This window comes from Eptatretus burgeri, chromosome 12 (assembly GCF_056783735.1).
Source record: "Eptatretus burgeri isolate ZD-2024b chromosome 12, Ebu_testis_v1, whole genome shotgun sequence".
Classification (NCBI taxonomy): Eukaryota; Metazoa; Chordata; class Myxini; order Myxiniformes; family Myxinidae; genus Eptatretus; species Eptatretus burgeri.
This window is the reverse complement of record NC_140972.1, coordinates 22,347,943-22,355,621: the sequence shown is the minus strand read 5'-3', so window position 1 is coordinate 22,355,621 and position 7,679 is coordinate 22,347,943. Positions and strand designations below refer to the sequence as shown.

Sequence of the window (7,679 nt, the reverse complement as noted above, 5' to 3'; positions counted from 1 at the left end):
ATAGACATTCAAAAACATACATCAAAATCAACGATTAAAGTTAAAAATAACTACAAGGTTGATTTCACAATTGATAATTCATTTAGAGAGTTATTGGGTTTCTCCTCAAAAAAGCTTGAAACTAATGGGACGTTTTACAGTGATAATGTCATTCAAATATCCTCAGGAATAAATTCGGTGTTAATTCACTGTGATTTGATTGATGGTGCTTATAATGATGGAAAAAAAACAAATACAATATTTTCATTCAGCGCATACTCAACCCCAATTGGTTATAAATTCAATATGGAACCCAAAAATTTGGTTTATCTCCCTGTGTCAGGAAAAACCATACACAGAGTAAATTTTAGGATAACCGACCAAGATAATCGTATGATTTCTTTTAATGGAGAAGTTATATCCATCAGAATTCACCTACGTCCAGTTTTCCAATAAATAAATACGATGGTTATTGTGAGGAAACACGAGTTGGGAAAATATAAAATAATTACAGGGGATGGGATGTTCCTTTCCCCATACTACAAGGGTGAAGGTATGTATCTTGGTAGAGGATACTATAAACCTAAGAGACAAAGGGGTGTTGGACATCAATTTAGAGGAGATGGGATAATTGATACTCTCATGGGTATTGGTTCAACTATTCTAAAACATAAAGATCTAATTGGTTCAACTGCTTCTGCTGTGGGAAATGTAGCAGGTGTTGTAAAGAGCATAAAAGATGCCCAGAAGGAATCTCATAAATTACAAGCAATAAAAGAAATTAAGAAAGGCAAAACTCAGTTGTCCCCCCAAGAACGACAGAAAATAATTCAAATACTTGGATCAGGGTTTCAAAAGTTTTAACATCTTTTTTCCTAAATAAATACAAGTATGGAAGCAATTGATAGTATCTATGATTTGGATGATACTATTATTATCTCAAACTCCACTAAAAAAGAAGATTACTTCAAGGTAAATGCAATAACTGGAACAGACTGGAATACGAATGGTACAAAAAGTTTTGAAATAAATAATCAACAAACCTCTTTGAATCTCTCCGAAAGTTTCTTGTTGTGTAAATTTAAATTCACTAAAGCTGGGAATAACACAAACGCTACACTTGTAAATGATTTCTTTTGGAAAATGTTTGATAGTGTGCGTTTGTATATTGGAACACAAGAAGTTGAAGCGGTTGATTATGTCTCTGCTGTATCTGAAATGATGAAATTTACACTCTATACATTCAGTGATAGAATGGGAAAGGGGTCTGTCGAAGGTTTTATTCCTGATATGTCAACAGGAACAAACACAGACCCTGGATATACTCAAAGGAAAGGAGCGTATAATGATGATACAAAAGCAGAAAATAGTTTTACTGTGGCAGTTCCTCTTAAAGGTATATTTGGATTTTGTGATCATGATAAAGTTCTGTATGGTCTTAAAATTAGATTTCAACTACAAAGGAATGATAATGAAAATCGATTGCTTTTTGGTGTTGGAAATGATTTTGGTGATCAGAATAAATTTGTAATTGAGGAGATGAGTTGGTATATCAGTGAATATACTCCTAATCTTAAAACAGAAGAGATGTTGAATCGAAGACTTAACACAAAGAAACCACTCAGTGTATCATACCTCAAAAGAAGATGTCAACACGTTAAACTCAACCAAACTACTTACACGTGGAATTTGGGTGTTCTGGAAGGAAAGCCACGATATCTGTGGATCATTTTTAAAAAGCCAGATGGTGATACTGCGACTGATAAGAATAATGCATTGAGTGATAATGCTAAGGTGAAACAACTTCGTGTTTCTCTATATGGAACATTTTATCCACAAGATAGATTGGAAATTAATTGGGAAAAAATGATTTTGCTGAAGCATACAAGTCTTACCAAAGGTGTGTGAAAGTAATGGAAATAAAGAACCTATTTTGGATATGACAGCATTTAAAAGTTTGTATACAATCTATGCGTTTGACCTGAGCGCTCAAAAGGAAACTATAAAGTCTAATCGAGTGGATACTTCCCTATACATTGAAAGAGAAGAGAGTGAAGAAGTTGATACATATTGTTTGCTATTGGAAGAAACAGAATTACAGATTAATACAGATAATGGTGTGATGATTAGTCTCACATAATTTTTTGTTAAATAAATGAGTGGCAAAGTACCAACTGGGGTATATGTTAATCAAATCAATCTTCATAAACTATCATCTTGTGTTCAAAATCAAAAGCCTTGTACGATTAACGTGAATACAATTCAGAGAAAAGGAGCAGTAAGAATTGATGTTTTGCTCACAAGAGAACAGGTTAAAATCTTGAATGACACTGGCTCACTTAAAATTAAAATGACAAAACCAATGTTGAAAAAATATTCAATAAGAGAGACGAGTGGAGGATTTCTCCCATTTCTAATTCCTTTATTTGCTGGTTTAAGTGCGGTTGGAGCATTGACGGGTGGTATTTCAACAGCGGTGAAAACTGCCAACGAAAGGAAGGCTCAACTCCAGGCTCAAAAAGAATTGGAAAGACATAACAAAGAGTTGGAGAAACAAATTAGTGGAAGTGGTGTAATTGTAGATTTTGCTGAAAAACTTGAAGGCCTGCCTGATAAAGCGAGATTGTTAGTTGGAGATATGCTTTCTTCTATAGCACAAGCAGGTGTAAAATTAACGAAAAGAGGTAATGGATTATATCTTTCTAATAAATAAATGAGCATTGATGAGTGGTTTAAAGAATTTGGAAAGAATACAACATCAAATTTACAACTTGTCAAATATTGTAAGAAATTAAAAATTCATAATGTGGTTATTTGTATGAGAGATGAATTAACAAATGTGCCGAAACATACAAAGAATATTATTATGAACTTAGAAGATAATAATGGGAACGGTTCTCATTGGGTATGTATTTTTAATAGTCAAGACAAATATTATTTTGATAGTTTTGGTCTTCCACCACCTGTTGAAGTCATAAAATTCTTACAGAATGGTGTTTATCAAACATTTCAAGTCCAAGAATTAAATTCCAAGTGTTGTGGTCAATTATGTCTATATGTGTTATTTCAACTCAACAAAAATAAAAAATTTTATGATATTATTTTTAATCTAATATAAATGACTTATGTTGGTAAAGATGGTTCTATCTTTGGTGTATCTCAAGAACTGGATATTGATTTATCAAATTATTACACAAAGGCAAAGGCTGAACGACAAATATAATATAACTAAAAATATTAACATGAAAAATGCTTATAAATTAAAAAATTATCCAAGCCCGACTGACGCGAATGACTTGGTGAGATTAAGCGATTTATCACAATATATATCCTTAAATAAAACGGCCGTGTATTCCAAAGATACAGAAGTGTTGATATTATCTCCAGGTCATACAGAATTCACAGTTCGAATTAAAATAATTTTTTATAAAGAAGGGCGTATCGTTTGTATGGGAATAGAACAATGGGGGTATGATATGAATGATTTAGGGTATAATTGGTCATTTAAAATTAACCTCGAAGACCTGGAACAATTAAATCAGTCTCGTAAGGAAGAATATTATCCACTTGGTATCGAGAATGAGTTTTGTGGGGCCACGATTAGTAAACAACAAATAAAAGAATTTAATAAGGGTAAATATAATAATGGTTTTGCCCTTGTTTATCTCATGAAAACAGAAAAAACAGGATTATATATAATAAGTAAGGAAATACAAAATGATTTAACTATGGGAAGATGGGGAGGTGTTTCGTGCCATAATATTATTCTAACATATATTTCTAATACATAAATGACAGCAAGAAGGCTTCAAGAAAATTATCATTTCTGTGTCCAAGCATACCTTCAAGAAAAGGGTATTCGGTATTTTAATAAATATGTTCTACAACATAAGAATGAGGTATTTTCAATAAAAGATTGGCATTATGCTGATGTTGATAAACCGACAACTTTAGATTTAATGAAAATGTTAAATAATGAAAAAATTATAAAGTTTAGAAAAGGTAAGGCTCTTTTAGAAATTCAAAAGAAATTTTATTGGTTTCCTGTTGTAAAAAAAATTATTTTGGATACAGGAATAACAAGAAATCCTGATGAATATATGTATGATATTCTATGGGGTGTAAGCGATTCAAGGATAATAAGGGATGAGGAAGGAGTTGAAGAAGAGAGGGAAGAGGAGGAAAAGGAGAAGAGAGAGAAGGAGGAAAAAGCGAAGAAAGAGAAGGAGGAAAAAGAGAAGAGAGAGAAGGAGGAAAGAGAGAAGAGAGAGAGGGATGAAAGGGAGAAGAGAGAGAAGAGAGAGAGGGAGGAAAGAGAGAAGAGAGAGGGAGGAGAGGGAGGAAAGAGAGAGAATGAATAAATATCAAAATATGGAAACCAGTGAGATTAAAAAAAGATTGGTGGTATTACAGAAAATAACTCAACCCACCAAGGAGGAAAACAAAGAATTGACAAGTCTATTTGAAATATTTTCTTCAAGACTATTGACATCGACAAGCTATTCATTTTAATTCAAGTTTTTCATTTTTATTTTTTTTCTTAAATAAATGGAGGAGAGAGTGAAGGCATTTCTAAGGATTCTTTATGTTTTAAAAATTAAGATTCAAATGTGCATGTTGGAAACTAAAAAGGTTTTTGCACTCTGCAGGAATTTTTCACATAATAAATGAGTTATTGTCTCAAATGTAAAAAGAAAACTAATACTAAAAATATTTCATATATTAAAAGTAAAAATAACAGGGTTATACAAAAAGGTATATGTTTGGTGTGTGGTTCAAAAAAAATCAATTTATCTCCAAACACAAACGAGGAGGAGATATCCAAAAGTTTTTATCAGGAAGTAAATTTACAACTACTGGAATACCAGGGGAATTACATCTTCCAGGGTATTCTTTCTGTGGTCCAGGCACAAACGTGGATAAAAGATTAGATGAGGTAGACAATCCTAAATCCTGGAGTGAACCCATCAATAGAGTTGATGAAGTGTGCATGAGACACGATATTGATTATGGGAATACCACAACGTTGGAAGAAAAGCATGAAGCCGATAGAGAAATGTTGTATAATTTGTCTCTGATACAAAATCCAACCTTGAGAGAAAAAGTTGATCGGTTCATTGTGAAGAAGATGATCAGTGCTAAATTGAAACTTGGTCTTGGAAATTCAAAAAACTTATAGGCTCTAATGATGTCATTAAGACTGAAGAGCAATTAGCTGATTAATTACATAAACCAATATTCACAAAGTTTCAGAGAAGGAAAGTTTATTCCAAGGAAGTAGATTATATCTGGTCTGCTGATTTGATTGAACTCAATAATGATAAGGGGTACAAGTATGCTTTAACCGTTATTGATTTGAGGAGTAGATACGCATGGGTTGTACCATTAAAAAACAAAACAGGTAATACTCTTATGTTAGCCTTTCAACAGATATTTAATAAAAGTAAGAGAAAACCTAAAAAATTGTGGACTGATGAGGGTAGAGAGTTTTATAACAAGACATTTATGAATTCTCTAAAAAATAACAGTATTACATTATACAGTACCTTTAATGAAGGGAAGGCAGTTGTTGTTGAACGTTTTAATCGTACCTTAAAAGAGAGACTATATAAAAAATTCACACAACTCGGTTCACACCAATGGTCATCTTTTATTCAGGATATTGTGGATAAGTATAATGACACGATTCACACGTCAACAAATATGAAACCATCAGAAACATTTACAAAATTAAAATATGAAAAAGAGATTAATGTCAGAAAACCTAAGTTCAAAGTTGGTGATATCGTAAGAATATATAGGTGGAAATCTCATTTTGAAAAAGGTTATATTAAAAGATGGACCAACGAGCTTTTTAAAATTGTTGATGTAATAGATACGGTTCCTTGGACTTATAAGATATATGATTTGGAAGGGGAAGAGATTTTACGTTCATTTTATTCACAGGAATTACAAAAGACAAAGTTAAATTGAAATTTTTTGACTCCGCCCCTTTTTGACTCCACCCAAACAAAACCCACCCACATAAACCCCACATAAACCCCACCCCCACACAAACCCCACCACACACAAACCCCTCACAAGCTCCACACAAACTCCACACAAGCTCCACCCATAATTCATCATATTCACATAATTAGTGATTAGTTAATTAGTTCCCCACACACAACATGTTTATTTAATTAAAAAAATTATCCACCCATCCACACAAGCTCCACTCATCCACCCATCCACCCATCCACCCATCCACCCATCCATTTATCCACACAAACCTCATCCACATTCACCCCTCCCACATAAGCTCCACCGAAGCTCCGCCCACATAAACCCTGTCCACATAAACCCTGTCCACATAAACGCCCTCCCACACACGCCCCTCCCACCGAAGCCCCGCCCACCGAAGCCCCGCCCACACAAGCCCCACCCACACAAGCCCCATCCACACAAGCCCCACCCACACAAGCCCCACCCACACACACCCCGCCCACACAAGCCCCACCCACACACACCCCGCCCACACAAGCCTCACCGAAGCCCCGCCCACATAAACCCCACCCACACAAGCCCCACCCCCTCATCCCCCCTGTGCACCCCCACCTTTGACCCACCACCTACCTCATCCCACCCCCACCCTTCCCCACACACACACATGGGGAGGGGAGGGATGGGATGAGGGGGTGATGGGTCATTGGGGGGGCGCACCTACCCCCCCTTCATGTCTTAATCCTTTTTTTAAATTTAAAATCAAGTAATTGTAAACAAAACAAATATAATTTATAAAAATTGAAAATATTAAATATTCATTTGCGAGAATGTATAATCTTTCCCAGCAATCTTCTTCAGATGTCTTGTGATTTCGAAACTCAGACACCATATTCTGTTTTGAAACAAAAAGTGGATAATAATTAGGTTTTATAAAGATAATTACATGGTAATATGAGTAAGCCTAGTTGACCACTGAATTAACACACCAGCCTCGTTGACCACTGAATTAACACACCAGGAGCCTGTCATCCTTTCAAGGCTAATAAAATGAATTCCAGTGTACTGGCAAAACTAATGATGCAACCAACATAAGACGACATTCTAAAGAGAGAGTGATAATAATAAAAAAATAACTAAATAATAATTCAGAAACATTTACCTCCAGAAAATCATGTGTTGTACAAGATTGCTTCAACAGCTGATGTTGTGTGATAGAGCTGAAAAAAAAAATAATAAGTCAAGGGTATAGATGGAGACAGACAGAGAGAGGTATGTAGAAAGACAGACAGAGAGAGATACAAACAGACAGGGAAAGCGACACACACACGCACACACACACGCACACACACACACACACACATATATATACACACACACACATACACACACATATACACACAGACACACATATATATATATATATATATATATATATATATACATATATATATATATATATATATATATATATATACATATATATATAGACACACATATATACATATATATATATATATATATATATATATATATTGTTGCGGATTCGCGCCCGCTGGCATGCTGACGGCCACGTAACTCGAATCGCGGCACGTCGCCCACCGGACGGACAATCCAGTCGTGACCCTCTCGGACTAACGCCGGGAACCAGTCACGGGTGGACCTTTCGGTCTCACCGCGATCGAGCCAATCAGCCCCCGCGTGGGATAGGGTTGCTC

At 35.0% G+C, this 7,679-nt stretch overlaps 1 long non-coding RNA gene across 1 annotated transcript in view; it reads right to left on the bottom strand.

Annotated features, from left to right (window-relative positions):
* Positions 1–6,757: 6,757 nt before the first annotated feature.
* Positions 6,758–7,679, bottom strand: part of LOC147015241 (uncharacterized) — a 2,795-nt gene continuing 1,873 nt past the window's right edge. Inside the window, exons 2-3 of the long non-coding RNA XR_015050100.1 lie at positions 7,124–7,181; positions 6,758–6,856 (exon numbers count right to left, since the gene is read on the bottom strand). This is a non-coding gene — a long non-coding RNA (uncharacterized LOC147015241). The remainder of the gene's footprint in view (positions 6,857–7,123; positions 7,182–7,679) is intronic.